General features: G+C 34.1%; 1 long non-coding RNA gene across 2 annotated transcripts; it reads left to right on the top strand.

The window, feature by feature from the left end:
- Positions 1 to 736: 736 nt before the first annotated feature.
- On the top strand, positions 737 to 17,015 carry LOC127938892 (uncharacterized). 2 transcript variants are annotated; one of them, XR_008148837.1, is made up of 3 exons: positions 737 to 969; positions 5,270 to 5,305; positions 16,662 to 17,015. It is a non-coding gene; the product is annotated as an uncharacterized LOC127938892 (long non-coding RNA). The 2 variants fall into 2 exon arrangements; XR_008148838.1 differs by having other exon boundaries at positions 5,267 to 5,305.
- Positions 17,016 to 17,673: the final 658 nt, after the last annotated feature.

Below are 17,673 nucleotides of genomic sequence, written 5' to 3'. Positions count from 1 at the left end.
GATGCAAATATTTTTTCTACAAAAGCAACGGTGTTTACAACAGCAAGACCACTTTAGCCTGTAAACTCAATAATATCTATCTGGAAATAAATGTAAAAATATCAATGTCAATAAAAATGCATAATATACCTGACATGAAAGTGCAGTGTGAAGGATATGAATAACAAATATAGCCTGTCATTTGTTTACATTGCAAAGGTGTTTTTGTTGTTTAGTAGCAGAAATATGCAGTTATTAGCCATGTCCACTGTATTTTTTGTTGGTTTTCATGAGACCCCCCTTGAAAAGACCAGGACCCCCCCATTGCCCCCCCAATAAAAATTATCTGGAGCCGCCACTGTGTAACACACGTGAAGCATGTGTGCCTCAGTGTTTCAGTTAGGATTGAACTTCTGCATCACTCAGTGCACGTGCTGCATGTGCATATCAGATGTTTAGAGAATGCACTTAAATACTGTATCTTATCTGCTTGTCATGTGAGAGTTAGGAAAGAAAACATTTTAGCAAGTGCCATGATGCATCAAGCCATTATGTAATGAAAATCAGTTAATAGCATTAATAAAATGTGCAGTTTTCCCTGGCAACACACACACACACACACACACAATCTGCTGCAATGGTCCTTTTTGCTGGGAGTGGATGCTCGCTTTGTGCCCCCCCCCCCCTCTCTCTCGCTCTCTCTCTCTCTCTCTCTCTCTCTCTCTCTCTCCCCTCCCCTTCTGTTCTCTATCTCATTCTCTCGCGCTCAGTCCATCATTTTCTCGTCTCTCGCGCTCGGGGCTTGTTTGCTGACGAACAAAAACGCGAAAGGATGTAAATGAATGAAGGGAAAGCGGCTCGCACACGCAGAGCGCGAACAAAAGCAGTCGAGCCCGAATGGAGGAGCGTTTAGCAGTGCGTGTGATGATGCAGATCCTCCTCTAACTTTCATCCTTCACTTTCATCTGAAGCCGAAGACACGAGGACGCGGTGAGCACATTCTCCAAACCTGCATGTGCATTCGAAACGCGTTCTGTTGCACATTAAATCAGATGCTACAGCTCTTTCTTTTAGGCTTAAACAGTTAAAAAACCCAAATGCACGTGCGTTTATTTTTTTTGCACGTGTGGGATTGATGAACACACTCTTGAACTTTCAGATTTTGAATGCAATTTGTTGTGCATTTTAAGTTAACTCCAAAAAAAACTATTTTAGGTAAAGATATGCAGTTGCATTCTCAGTTTTCTATGTTGCATTAATGGTTTCTTCGAAAGCAGTGTTTTCTGCTCTTTGCATTGAAACAAATATGCCATATGTCATATTCACAACCTGTGTATAAATGTAGTTATAATAACGCATCTAAGGTTCTGAAGGGAGAACTGTGTGTCTGTGGCCCAGACTGTATTGTGATGATAATGAGGAACAGCTCGTTGTTGAACTTGATGTTGACTTCTTTCTTCAGGCCTCATTTGTCTCGCTCACTTGTTTGTGCTGTTTTTTTCCCACGGTTCTTCAGCGAGGAGTATTTGAGGAGAACAATAGACTGATGATGAATAATAGCGTTTCTGGATGAGGAGAGAACATCTTTAATTAACGAGTCGGAGTTTATGTTAGGCTATAGATTTAATTTATGTTGTTTATATTTTATTTTAACTATATTAAATAAACAATGATCATTTTAATTGTCATTTTCGATAGCTACTAAATGTATCATTTTTTCACAGATTCATGCATTAATCAGAAATAGATATTTGAGCGCCATCTTTATTTTTTATGTTTAAGGGACTGTATTTGATCAACAGGTGCTGATGAGGCCTTCAGTCCTCTCTGTATATATTCAGTGTTCAGATCATCAGAAAGATCAAGTAAAGCCTGTGATGTCTCCTGATGCATTATTTATTTCTTTATTTTCTTAGGAAGCCATTTTTATTTAGTCTTGAGCAGCTGTTTTATATTTATTGTTTGGTGCTGATAATTTAGGTGATGCAACTTTTAATGCATGCTGAAAATATGGAAGATATCAGACAGCTTTAGAACAAAAAGATGATAGACAAAATACAAATCTTAACAGAAAGAAGTTTAGGTTGGTATAAGCACACACACACACACACACGATTAATCATGAACGTGTCGTTTATTTAATAATCTGATGTGTGTGATACCTGCAGCAAATGCATGTGATTTCAGACTGAATTTCTACAGATGCATTTACTAAACATGATTTCTGTTCGATCCACATACTTTCATACGGTATTTCGCTAAAACACATCTGGATTGTGCTTAGATTATCTGAGTAAATACAAAAGCGTCTTCACTGGCAAAATGCAAGGAAATGTTAACAAGAATTTAATAACTTATATTTAAATGGTTTGATGCCTGCTAAATGTTAAAAATAAAATATTAAACCTGGAAAATTTCGTACATATACAAAACTGTATAAAAAATGTAAAACTGCATTAAAACATCATAAAAGTCTTCTTTAAAAATAATAAATAAATTCCCGTGAATCGACATGTAAATCATTCCGTGGAATCGAAATGAAACGCAACATATTTTTCTGTCGATAACTGAAAGCAGTCAAAAAAAAAAAAAAAAAACAGTGCAAAGAGAAAGAAAGAAAAGAAAAGAAACATATAATAAATTCTTTTTTAGAAACGGCAGCAAAAACGAATCACATTTGCAGCTTAGAGAAGTGGATGTATTTATTAAAAATATTGGTTTATTTAAATACTTCGGTCTGTTTATTCTGAGTTAGTGTATTTTTGTGGTATTAAACTGCAGGTTATGTCACTTTATACTCACAAAATAAAAGAGATAAATAAGAAAGACATAAAGGTGTAGAGATGTGCTAAATGTAAAAATGCTTCTGAGTGTTAATGACACTGTATGCAGTAAATGGAACATTCCTCCATGTAAACCAATAGAACTGGACGATTCCATTATTGCAAACCAGTGTGTGTGTGTGTGTGTGTGTGTGTGTGTGTGTGTATCTTTGATGACGTGGTCTAAAATAGTTCAGCTAAATATAGCGCATTATGAAGAAGACTGGTTTAGTTAAAGGCCTTTAAACACACGCCAGGATCATAAATCATATTTTAGCTAATTATAAATGATGCTGATAATTGACTGAGAATCAGAGGCCTGTGTGTAAAACCAGAAATGAATCCGCTTTCCATATAAAATAAAAATCTTGAATCTAGTTTTAAGTTATATATATAAATATATAAATAGGTCTGTGTGTGTATTATTCTGAAATCCAGGATTTATTACAGGTATTCGGGTGGTCTACAGCTTATATAAGCAATAAAAGTCTGTTTAGTCCCCATTTAGAGAACTGAGCGACTTAAGTAGAGTTGTGAGAAGGAGGCGGAGTCACAGGATGTGGGCTGGGCTCTTCATTTGTAATGAGGTCAGTTTCTGCTCCATTAGATGCTGCTCTGAAGATGATCAGCATGTGTGGTTCATCTTTAGTTAGATGCTCAGACCTGTCTGGCATTATTAAAACACCAACTGAAGCCATACTCTCTTTGGATTTGTAAAAGCATGTGGAGTGAACCAAATGATCTGAGCATCAGAAAGGAAGGTATATCTGATATAAATAGTCCATTTTTATCTCTAATTGCATCCATGCAGGTGCAAAGCAAACACATGCAGTTACAAGCTATGTTATGTTTTAATAGGGAACTATTTAAAGTATGTTGATCAGTTCATATAAATAATAAACCATAAATATGTCAGTTCGACATCTGAGGTCAACAAATATATAAATGCTATCAGTTTTAATTGTTCTTGTTCCAACGCAAACCTATACTGAGTTTGAGCTGCTGCACCTGTGTGTGTGTGTGTGGTTTTATTAAATTGTCATATGCTGATGAATAGAAATGAGGTTGGTTCTAAACGCACACTGTAGTTTCTGAGTCCTCAGTGAATCGTGGTGAAACAGTTGTGCATGTGTTCGAGGCTCCTTTAACACACACGGGTGAGTTTCTCTCTTTGGTTATCTAGCTGTATGAGTTTATGAAATATCATAAAGCTAGAGAACCGAAAGTAGAAACTCATCCCACTGACTTCACGAACCGCAGAGACGGAGAGAGAAGACGGACTCCAGCGCGTTACAGAGGCTTTTATGGGAGTGCAGGGACAGAATGCGTGCCTAAAACTGAATGACAACAGAAATATGAGTGGAATCCGCTAATGACGTAGGGAGCGCGTGTACGTAGAGCACGCGAGCGCGCATGGCTCCTCTGTGTGCATCACGCGCTTGTTTCAGATGCACGGCTGTTCATCTCATATTGAATAATACTCACGTTTCTGTAGAAACACTAGTAATTAGAGTCTTTCTAGTTTGTTCTGGATCGGAATAATTATAATAATCATAATAATCTGATATCATACACACTCAGAAGAAGAAATAAGGTCTAAAAGCTGTCACTGGGGTGCACATGTGTATATAAAGGGCACCTTAAATGCACATATTAGTAACTAAAAGGTACAAAAGTGCTGCCCCAGTGACAGCCCACAGTTATAAAATATCCATAATAAAGTTAAATATCCATAATATAGTCTTGAATCCCAGCTAGCGAAAACTAAATGTTTTGCTAACGTTCATTAATGAAAATGCAGTGATCTCTGAGCATTCAAAATGTCCTGTTTGCATTTTATGATTTCGCAAACGTTATGGCAATGTTGCATCCTAATGTTCTCTGAAACAATTAGCAACATGAAAAAAAATGTTCCAGGAATGCGATACATATAAAGGTTTTTTGTTGTGCTAACGTTTTGAAGTAATATGGAAATGCAAGACTGACATCATTCCTAAAAACATTTAAGTGTTCCTCAGTATCCAGGCTCTAATCCAAGCCCACAAAAATATATTGTAAGAATGTTTTTTTTTTTTTTAATGTTCTTAGTAAGTTATGAAATTGTAATGTTCTCTGGACATTCAAAACATGCAGCTTTTTAAACATTATGGAAATATTCAGAGCATTTTGACACAAGTCGTTCCATGAATGATGTGTAAAGCATATTTTTGTTCTAATGATTTGAGAACATTATTAAAGATCAGAGAACTCTGTTTTATTAATGTCACTCAAAGAATGTTTGGTCATACAGTATTTGACGGAAAGTTCCCTGTTAGCACGAAACCCTAGCACATCAGTGAATTCAGTGTTTAATGAATCCAAGAGAACATCCCATAATATACACATTATCTGCATAGAATCTGAAAATGTATAATAATTCACACAACACGACTCATATATGCTTTCCTCTGTCTCTCTAATTTCAGCAGGTGTTGAAAGTGTCTCACAGACGAGCTCTGCTTCAGGTAAACCCTCTTCAGTGTGTGTGTGTGTGTGTGTGTGTGTGTGTGTTGACCCATAGCAGAATCTCCCCTGTTCTACAGTCAGTAGAAACTAGCTTTGTGCTATTAATGAATGCATTATGCCAGATTTATGGTTTATTTCATCGCTGATATGAACAAGACCTCCAAAAAATGGCAGAATAATCTCAGTCATTGACCAGTGACTTATTTTAGTCATGTCTTTGCAGTTATTTTAGTGTTGAAGAACATCAAAACCATAATTATTAAAATTCACACCCACAAACGTCTCTCTCTGAATGCACAGCTAGCTACACAAAACACAGTTTATTTTAGTGCTAAACAACAACAAACCCCAAATTCTTAATTTGCATGCACCAATTTTTTTTGCACAAACAGCAAAACTAAAAACAACAAAATACAATAATTATAAAAAAATTCATGTCCAAAAATGATTTTTTCTGAATGCACAAACTGAATTTTTTTTTGTGCTAAACCACATTGATAATTGCACAAATGCAAAACCAACTAAACCAAAAAAAGTGCTATTTTAGTGGTAATTTGTTTTTGATAATATTTAAAATTCACATTAGTAAACAACTTTTCCAAATGCACAATCAACAAAATCTAAAGAGTGTTAAAGAACAACAACACAATTCACGTTCACAAACGTCTCTCTCTGAATGCACATCTAGCTACACAAAACACAGTGTTATTTTAGTGCTAAACAACAACAAACCTCCAAAACTCTTAATTCTCATGCACCATTTTTTTTTCTGAATGCACAAACAGCAAAACTCATAATTATTAAAATGCATATCCACAAACGACTCTTTCTGCATGCACAACTATCTAAACCGAAAACAATGTTATTTCAGTGTTCAAAAACAACACAAATTCATTAATATTCAAATGCACATCTATAAACAACTGTTTCCAAATGCACAAGCAACAAAATCAAAACAGTGTTAAAGAACAACAACAAACACTCAATAATATTCATATTCACTTCCTTAAACAGCTCTTTCTGAATACACAACCACCTAAACCAAAGACTGCTATTTTATTGTTAAATAACAGCAGAAACTCATAGTTATTAAAACGCACCTCTACGAAGAAACGAGATATTAATTTGTCTGAATGCACGATCAGTTTGCGTGTACGTTTGAGGACGCTGTTGTTTGAGTGTCCAGGAAAGCAGCCCTCTTTAACATTTCTATGCAAACTAGAGCTTGAATAATGAGATGTATTTATGAAGGTGTGTGGTTTGGGATCGGGGGGGAGCCCAGGCCTCCATTGGAGCTGTGCAGCTGTGAAAAGAGTGGGCTTCTTTTTCCCACGACCAGCCAGACACAAGACAGCCCCTCGGCCCGCCAGGGTCACGTCACACTGCTGATATATACATACAGGGAGAGAAAGAGAGCATATCAAAGTGGTGCAAATTAACGAGCTGTCTGACGAGAGAGAGAGAGAGAGATGCGGATCATTCATTTCATGCATTTTGTTTGCCTGTGTTTCCTGCATAAAGCTTTTTGGATCATATGAAACATTGACTTGCATTGCAAAATCTTTTGCATCACCTCAAATATAAAACAGTTTTGATGAGCCACATATCCAGTACAAATTGTAACTTTTAAAACACAGGTGTTTTTATTGTATGGCCACTTTATAATGAATTGCTATTTTGCATTTTGTAAAAGCAGCAAGCCAGTCATATTTGTGCATTACAGTGATTTTCCCAGACACAGTAGATCACGGTGAAATCACCAAGGCATGGCCTCCTGTAGCTTACTGATTAAATAACCAGATCTGGTCAAGTCAAAAATATGATTTAATATGACCAGTCAACCTACAGTCGGTTAAACGCCTTTATGCATGATATTATACTCTGAAGTAGAATGAAGCATTATATATATATATATATATATGGGGTTTCTTAATTCCTTCCCATCATCCATCTGTCCAGTTAAACTTGGCCTTGTGTCTCAGGAGGAGTGACACACAGACGGATGACGACTGTTAGACCAACACATAGCAACTTAGATGGAATGTCTTACTGCGAGACATTCAATAAGATCTGTGATAATAGGGGGCCAGCTGTGTGTGTGTGTGTGTGTGTGTGTGTGTGTGTGTGTGTGTGTGTGTGTGTGTAAATGAGGAGCGCTTCAGAACCTTCTTGAATTTGAATTCATCCCACGTTTGAATGTTGGGAAATGTTTTGTATTTAAGAATTAATACTTTTATTAATCAAAGCTGCATTAAATAATCAAAAGTTAGATTATGTTGAAAAGATTTCTATTTCAAATAAACGCTGTTCTTTTGAACTCTCTATTCATCTGTGAATCCTGAAAAATAAAATGAATCACAGTTTCCACAGAAATATTGAGCAGAACAACTGTGTTCAACATTGATAATAATCAGAAATGTTTCTTGAGCAGTAAATCATCATATTATCATGATTTCTGAAGATCATGTGACACTGAAGACTGGAGGAATGATGCTGGAAATACAGCGGAGCATCACAGAAATAAATTACACTTTAACACAGATTCACACAGAAAACAGATGCTTTACATTAGAATAATATATCGCTATTTTTACTGTATTTTATTCAAATAAATGCAGCTTTGGTGAGCAGAATAGACTTCTCAATCTTACCAACACCAAACGATTGAATGGAATTGTCTCTCCAGCCATTTCTAATCAGCAGAAAGTTTTCAATCTCTGAACTTGCTCTTTAATGGCTCTGAAGATTTTATGAGCTTCTCAATCGTGTTTCATTGAAGTATAACTTTACCTCAATTGTTTCTTCTAATATTCCCATTAAACCGAGTCAACAGTTATCATGCAGGAAGAGTTTAGAGCTGTAAAATGAGACGGGGTTCTCCTGTGATCAGTGTTTGTGAGGAAATGTGTCTGTTTTTGTCAATTAATGCTCAAACTCTGAAATTATGTTTATTTTTTGTCTGACATAGGTGGAAATAATGTTAGTTAATAGTCCCATTTCTGTAGCCGTTGTTTCTCTAAATAGTTAATTTAGATATTTAATGCCTGTTAACATTCCCTATTTCATATACAGTAAAAGTTAATATAATATAAAAAAAGACAGATGTGCTGCTCTAAACATGATCTTCAGTCACAAAAAGCATCTTCAGAAATGCATGCAGTGGTAGCAATGAAAAAGCAGTGATGAATTAGTTCTGAAAGTGATCGTTTCTGTGTTACTCTGCCATTCTTGAATACTGAGAATGATGTTTATAACTCTATCTTTATCGTTATCATCCCTGGCCTTTACAGACGGACACAGTGAACTAGTGAAATGAGCTGCGAAAGCACTTTTATTCCTGCATCAAAGCAGCTGATCTGATCAGCATCAGCACAAACTCATCCTCAATATCTGCATGCATCACATTCAGCTCTTTTCTGTCTTTCTTTCTTTCTTTCTTTCTTTCTCTCCATGGTGAGGATGCGGAGGAGAAGGGGGTCGTTACCATGGTTACAAATTATAAGTGCAAACCAGCAGGGAAACAAATAAAAGCTCTTCTGCTTCAGAACTGCATGCGTGATTAAACAAATACATACATAAACACAGATTCTACCCGTCTTCTCTGTAATTACAGAAATATATACATTAAATGCAACATAAAAACATCTGTCAGAATTAATGTAAAATATATAAATATAAAAGATATTGTTGTTAAAAAGCTCACATTAATATTTATTTTCATTTATTTCAATAGTGCTTACACTATAGATTTTTTCAAAACAGCTTTACATCAGTATACTAAATCATATAATACTTTTAAAAAAAAGAAATTTATATATATAAAAATTGTGCTTTTGTCCTTTTCATTTTTTATTTATATATTTTTTATATATAGTTTTTTGTGGTTAGTTTTTGTCATTTTGTTGTGTGTTTGTATTCTTTTTTCAATGTCTAGTTTTCATAAATTTTTATTAATTGGTTTTAGTCATTTTGTTGTGTTTTGTTATTTTCATTAGTTTTTTTCTAAATATATCTAAATAGCTTTCATTCATTTTTATCTTATATTGTTTATATAAATATATATTATTTTTGTCATGTTTGTCATTTTTTATTTTTTTAAAACATATCTATATTTTTTTTTATTTTATCTGTTAATTTTAATAATTTCTGTTGTGTTTTTGTCATTTTTATTAGTTTCTTTTTCAAATGTCAATATAAATTTACATTAATATTTATTAGTTTTAGTAATTGTGTTGTGTTTTTTGTCTTTGTCATTAGTTTCCACTATACTGCTAGTTGGTTGCGTACTCAAAAGAATAATTAAAGAATTAAAAACAAATGTGAGAGTCAAAACAGATCAGTGTTTTAAAAACATCAGTATTAATGTAGCAATGACCGACTTAAACGCTGATGTTTCCCTCTAGAGAAAGAGAAAATGCCTTTCTCCGTTTGCCATCTGTGCGGCCGTTAGCTGCTCACAATCTCTGTTTAATTGCATTTGCATATCCTTGATTTAGCTAATCGCTCCTGAACGAGTATGCAAATCTCTCGACGGGAGAAACAGTTCATTCAAAGAGGCATTTCTGAGCTGTCAGCACAGTTGAGACGGTGCCATGTGGAAAGTGAAGTGGGAGGCCCCTCTTATGCAAATCCCTCACTGTAGCGACCAATGGGAGGGAGGGAGAGCGGAACACGACCGCTGATTGGAGGATGGAGCCTAATTAGTACGTCTGCATAAAAATAAGCCTAAATGGGTCAATAGTTGTTATTCAGTGAGAAGCGTGGGATGCACACTTAATCACACACAAACACACACACACACACGCACACATTATCAAATGGCAGATATGGTGAGTTATTAAATAAATAAATACATATATTGAATAAATATAATATAATATGTGCTGCAGATTTAAGAGTAATTACACGGCTGTACTGTAAAATTAAAATATTATTACATATTATCAAGCACTAGATTAGATTTATAAATTTACTAGATGTATTTTTTAAGTACTAGATTTTGAATTTTACAGTAAAATAATACAATATTAATATTACAAATATTTTATTTAATAGTAATTAAAATTACAATAATAATGCCTAATTAGTTTTATATTTTTCTTAAATGCTATATATTTTTTATCGATACAGTAAAATAATACCACAGTAATATTTCATATTCTGTTACTTTTTTGTAGTAATAGTAAGAATAATAAAATACCTAATCATATGAAATATTCTCATTAAAATAATTTAATTTTTTATCAACTTCTAAATCTTGCAGCCCTAGTTCAATCTGAGATCACTTTCATTTCAAACTATTAAAATAAATGACTTGAAATGAACTGGTTTTAAATTAGTTTCTAATTCCGTCGCTTCACGTTTATTTTTAGAAGCGAAGCTGTCAGAAATGTAGGACAGAAACTGTCTGTTTTTCGTTCCTCTTGTGGAAACACACAGACTTTGAAGAGCTCCTGCAGGTTTGAGGATAGAGACAAGCATCCCTTCATACATCAGTAAGAGTAAAAGCAAACTTCATGATCCCTGTTCCTCACGTTGTGTTAGAAAATACGACTACAAGAGACACAATCACAGCCGCAGTAAAACAGCCAAGTGAAAACATCACTAACACTAATATACAATATTAATATGTGAATCTGAAAACTGGAAAATTCAGCTTTGCATCGCAGGAATAAATTATAGCTTAAAATATATTCACATAGAAAACAGTTACATTAAATAGTAATAATATATCACAATATTAAACTTTTTACTGTATTTTTGATTAAATAAATGGAGAATTGGCGAGCAGAAGAGAAATACAAAAATTCAGTAGTGAACAGTAGTGCACGCTGAAAAATCTAAATATCTCTTATATACAGTAAAATAGCTTTTCGGTAAATTCTGTAAAATTCAACTTTGCATCATAGAAATAAATGACATTTTAAAATACGTATTTTAAAAAACAACACTTATTTTAAATGGTAATAATATTTAACAGTATTATTGTTTTTAGTGTATTTCTTATCAAATAAATGCAGCCTTGATGAGCAATAAAATAATTAAATAATTAAAAAAGATTTGTAACAGTAGTGCACATTGAAAAACATGAATATATTATATATAGGCTATATGATTAAAGCTGCAGTAAAATAGCCAGGTGGATATCATATGCATGAAAGCATTTCAACTTTAACACTTAGTTTAGAGGTATAAAATATCCCTAACATTAATATGCATTACTAAAAGCAGTAATAATAGTGATGCATGACTTTGCATGACTTGCAATGCTGAAGATGATTGTGTGCATCACGTCGGTTTGTCTGTGCGAGTGTTTGTGTGATTTGCACTTGAACATGAGGGTTTGGGGTTCATGTCTGGGGTGTTTTAGGGGAGGAGGGCATCTGTCTGGTGTGAATGAGACACATTAAAAGCATCCACATGTCTGAGTGTGTGTGTGTGTGTGTGTATGTGGGGGTCGCCAGCACAGAATGGTGTCTGGATCAGTGCATGTGCACATATGTCGTTGAGTCTGAATAGATGCAGTGACAGCCAGACATGCAAATGACTCGACAAGCCCCGCCCCTCGAGAAACACACGCTAAATTAAGCGCATCACGCAAAAACGGGCGGGAAAAGTGACACACATGCACAAAACACACTAAATAGTAGTGATGTCACGGTATTCTCCTGAGTACGACAGCAGCCAATCAGAACAGAGCAGGAACAGGAAGTCAGATGATAGATGCTGACGTCACCCTTTATGTGCTGAAAAGGAAGTGGAAACTAAAAGAGGCATTTAGAGAGTCTGTAATAAGAATAATAATACATTTTAATTGTGACAAATGTTGAGTGCTTGATTAAATGTTTGAAAGTGGAAAAACAACAACAACAAAACTAATCTGAAGGTAAATATGAAGCTGAACGCTCTTCCTCCTGAAGCGTGGGAGCGTGGTTTCCGTCTGAATGCAGCGCAGCAGGTGAAGAAGAAGAACCCGAGAGGTCAAAGGTGAAGCCCGTCTGGGCGGCTGATTAATGTTCACGCTTCTTTTATGTGATTCTGGTCTGAAGAGAGGTTTAGACGTACGAGTCCTTCTCTCTTTAGTTTCTGAAGTGACACACTCTTATAAGCTGATGTTTATCTGGGCAAGCCCATGGAATTCTGGGAAGACTCGTTATATTCCTGTCTTTAATCGTTCTGGGCTTTCCTATCATTTCTTGTGAAATTCTGTTTTGGAGCACAGGTCATTTTCACCTCCATATCAAATGTAAAAAATAATAATAATAATTTTTAGTGTGACATTATTTTTATGACAACTAGGCACAATTACCCTTACATTCTCATTATAGGAGAATTAAACTAATATGGCAAATTACAATAATTATATAGTTTTACATAGTTTCTTCCCAACTGTATATATATTGTTTAATATTTAATATCTAAACCATTAATTCACTCTAATATTTACATAATAATAATGTAATTCTGTTCAAATGAGACTACTGCATATTAATGATGATAATAATAGTAAAAAAAGTCATTATTATTTAAATGATGTTTAAATGTATATTAATATTTACATATTATTAATCTGTATTTTCATACTATTTCATTCTACTGTTAGTAATAATAATATAAAAAAACAAGGGCATTATTATGTGAATATTTACATTATTAATTTACATTGATATTCACATAATAATCATATTATTTTTCATACTACTTTCATTCTATTCTGAGACTACTATATTATTAATTAATTAATAATAACAATAATATACCGAAATAATGGCATAATTTCTTTGTGTATTCATTTACATTTATATTTACATAATATTATTTTTCATAGTAATTTCATTCTACTGTTATAAAACTACTGTAGTATTAGTATTAATAATATAGTCAAATTAATCTTATTTGTATAACTACAATGTGTGTGTATGTGTGTGTGTCTTACATATATATATATATATATATATATATATATATATATATATATTTTAAAAAAAATATATACAGATATGTATACGTATGTTTGCATGTACATAATATTTAACAAATGTATATACATATCAGATATTATTATTCTTTTCAATTTACTTATCAATTAATATGTATGTATATTAAAATATATGCATGTAATTTTATTATATGTAAATTAATTATATATCCATATACATGTTATATAATTCTATTAATATAGGCAAGGGAAGGCAAGGCAAGTTTATTTATATAGCACATTTCAAGAAAAGTAAAATAATCATGAAGAAAAATAAAAAAAAATAAAACAAGCAATTTTAAAACTTTTAAAATGATTAAAACGTTTACTTTAAATCAATTTAAAAACAGTTTGAAAAAGATTTTATATTAATATTAAATATTATATTATTATATTTATATTAATATTTATAAATAAATATTGAATATTATATTAATAAAAAATATTTGCATACACATATGTGGTTTATTTATAAATATATACAAATAATAATATTATTAAATATATTTTTTTATTGAAATATATAATATAAAATAAAATGTAACATATATGTATTACATATATTATACAAAAATATATAAAGTTGCATCTAAATAAAAATGTACTGTTTCATTCAATATTTGTGTTTATTTTTATGCTTATGGTGCGACTTGCATGTTAACTTGCTTGTAAAATGGCAATATACATTTGAAAGATGAACAATATATGATAAATATGCACATTGTCTCTCGCTGCTGCGGCTGGTTTCAGCTCCTGAAGTCTGGAGAAAGTTTAAAGGTGTGCAGAAGAAGTCACAGATTTCGCTGAGCTGTTGGCTTGAATCAGTTTCTGCTTTCTCATCGCTACATTATATTTGGAAGCAGATGAGCAGCGCGTTTGGGCCACCTGCTTTTACCGTCAGGCATATGGACCGGACAGCTAAGGACAAACCCTGGGGTCCTTGTCTCAGTGCTGGGAGGACACTAGTGAACTGCAAACTGTTTCTTAAGAATAGAATGTGAGAGAATGCAATAAACAACAATAGACTGTAGCTGTTGTAACATGATCCCATTAAAATATTTATTTAGTCATTTTGAGTAACAATGTAATATAGCTCTCTGACCTAACAGTATATGCTACCGTATTTACAAGTTTGGGAACTGTAAACTTACTTTAATTCTGTGATGCACAGCAGTGTGTGTGTGTGTGTGTGTGTGTGTGTGCCATCAGTATTTGCCTGAACTCATTTCATGGTTTAAAAGCAGATAATGAAAAGCTAGTTGAGAATGTTGTATTAAAGCTGACAGAGCGCTCTTATTAACGCTGCAGACGAGAGACAGCTGTGATCTCAGCGCTGTCCTCATTCTGTGCGTCTCTGGAGGCTCCAGCGGTCAGAACAGAACTGGACGCTCCTGGTCAGCAGAAATAGTTTGACCTGAATCACAAACACACTGAAGAGTCTGAGAGAGCATCAGGAAGCTATGTTTAAAGGAAAAGTTCGCCCAAAAATGAACATTTTGCTCACTTTCAGTTCATCAGAGAGTTTGTTTCTTCATGAGGTTTGTAGAAATGTAGCACTGCATCAGTGTGTCATCAATGGATGCTCTGCAGTGAATGGGTGCCGTCAGAATGAGAGTCTGATAAAAACATCCCAATAATCCACAGCACTCCAGTCCATCAGTGAACATCTGGAGAAGACAAAACCTGAAACACATCCAGCATTAAGATGATTTTAACTCAAACACATAGAGTCTATAATCCAGAATAACACTTCCTCCAGTGAAAAAGTGTTCTGGTCTGAATCAGGAGAGAAATCTGCACAGATCAAGCAGCGGTTAAACAGCTCAATGTTTGTCATATTTTTTGTAGTTGTTGCTATTTTTTGTCTTTGTCTTAGTTTTGATTTTAGTAAATATAATAACCCTGAAGACAGCACAGATTTACTGAAAAATGTTCACATTGAAAAGTACATTTTCTTTAATCTTTCACACTGAGTTCAGGAATATTCTGCGTTGTCTGGACTTTCTGTCTGTGTCTCCGCTGAGAGTTGGTTTGTGCAGTGGATGCAGAATAAAGGATTTGAGGGCTTTAACAGACAGCGGGTGACCTCTGACCCCGGCCCGCTGCGCTCTGCGGCTCTCATTCAGTTCACAGTCACGGTCTCTTAATGCAGCTCAGTCTCTGGATTCAGTGGAGGTGTGATCCGATGACATGTATTTTTAATGAGGGGCGACGTCTTTTGTCATATCCCAGCGAAGGAGAGAGCGCACTAGCGTTAAACACAATCATACAGCGCTTCGTGAAAGTTAGACTGGGTTAGGAACTGTAAAAATGGCTAGAAAGCTTTTTCAGACGGACTGAAAAGGATTCAGTGCACAAACACACAGTACATTCATAACATGTGTTACAGTAACAAAGACGCATTAAACTGATCTAAAGTGACACTAAATGCATTCATAATCTTACAAAAGATTACTACTCAAATAAACGCTGTTCTTCTGAACTTTCTATTCCTCTGTGAATCCTGAAAATAATAAATACATCAGGGTTTCCTCAGAAATAATCAGCAGCACAACTGTGTTCAACACTGATGATAATCAGAAATGTTTCTTGTGAGCGGAGGAGACTGATCTAGAACCTTGTGTCAATCTGAGAACATCAGAAACATTCAATGCAGTAAAGTTCATCAAATAATAAGATAAAGGATACCAAACATCTTACATGCCTTCAGCTTTAGATCTTAAAACGTCTCAAACTGCGCTCAGATTTGCTCAAAAGGCTTTTATACATCCATTTATTTAATGTCTCTGTTGGACTCATTTGTGTCTATTTTTGTCTTTTAATAAACATCTGAGACAAAGCTGATTCTTCAGTCAAACTGAACTTAAAACACATTAAGTGTCATGAGTTTTGTTTCATATTTGAGAAGATTTTGGACAGGGTTTTACAATCTGAAGCCCAGCACACACACACACATACAGACAGACAGACAGACACACACACACACACACACACACATGCACACACACAAACACACACACACACACACAGACACACACACACAGACACACACACACAAACACACACATACACAAACACACACACAAACACACACACAGACACACACACACTCACACACACACACACAGTTTAACATTGTTTTGATCTGTTAGCTATTTTATTATCTATTATATATATATTTTTTTCATAGTGTTATTTTTTATGCATTGTATTAAAGCCAGTTCATAAATCAGAATAATTATTAATAACAATAAGAGTACATGGAACCCATGTTTAAATGGTAATACAATGGTATTTTTTGTAAGTGTGTATAATATTTAACCTGTATGAATCATATAAATATTATATTGATGTTGTTTTTGTGCTGTTTTCCGCAGTAAAGTGGTGAAAGATGAACTGATCCTTCGATGAGCTTCGATGATGTCACTTCCTGTAAGTGAAGTGATTGGAGAAATGCCCATGCCTTTATTTTGTTAAACACATTTCAACATATGCACAGCTCTATTTCACACACTCATCTCAAGTCTCTAGATGAATTATAAAATCTGTAAATGAATATTTGAATAAAACTCAGAGCTGTATGTTAGATTCATTAATGCAATGATCCTCAGAAACTCACCTGATTCTGTAATTAATACTGTAATGAGTATATCTGCGTATCAGTGAAGCTGTAACTCGAGTAAAGCTGAACGTGTGATGATCTTCAATAAAGCTTCTACTTTTGACACGTGGCTCTGTCTGGTGTGTGTTTGACATTAGGGTTTATGCCTTAGAAGAAGGTTTTGGTGATTGTTGTTGCTTTAATATTCTGACAGATCAGAGTCTCTAATAATTCACTGTAAAAGCCAAGACATGAAGATTTATTATATACACCAAAATAAATACCTTTATGAGCACAGAGTAAAGAGTCAGCTCAAATTCATAACGTGTCACACCTAAATGAAACCAAAAAGCACATTTATATTATTAATGCAATCTGCTCTGTTCATCTGCGGGAGATTCTGAGTCACTGGCCCTTTAAATTACAAAAATATACCCTCCAGTGAGGACACGCCCCTTTCTGACATCCTCCAGTCAGCTGTTTCCACAACTGTGACATCATTTACTGTTAAATACAGTTTAATTCTACATTATATCTAGTTATAGTGGGAATATTTACCTTATCACAGCATAAGAAGATGATTATATGAGCGACTGAAGGATTATGATGGTATTTTAAGGCAATTTTCATCACTGTCGCAAGGGAGACGGACGTCTGCAGTGGACGTAAATTATTCATGAGCAATCTGAATATATGTACAGTATAATATTAGTACAATAATAATAATATAAAAATATAATAATAATAATTATTATAATTGTATAATATTATAAAAATATAGTATTATT

This window comes from Carassius gibelio, chromosome A2 (genome assembly GCF_023724105.1).
Source record: "Carassius gibelio isolate Cgi1373 ecotype wild population from Czech Republic chromosome A2, carGib1.2-hapl.c, whole genome shotgun sequence".
NCBI lineage: Eukaryota > Metazoa > Chordata > Actinopteri > Cypriniformes > Cyprinidae > Carassius > Carassius gibelio.
The sequence above is the reverse complement of the archived record's forward strand: the minus strand, read 5'-3'. Positions and strand labels throughout refer to the sequence as shown.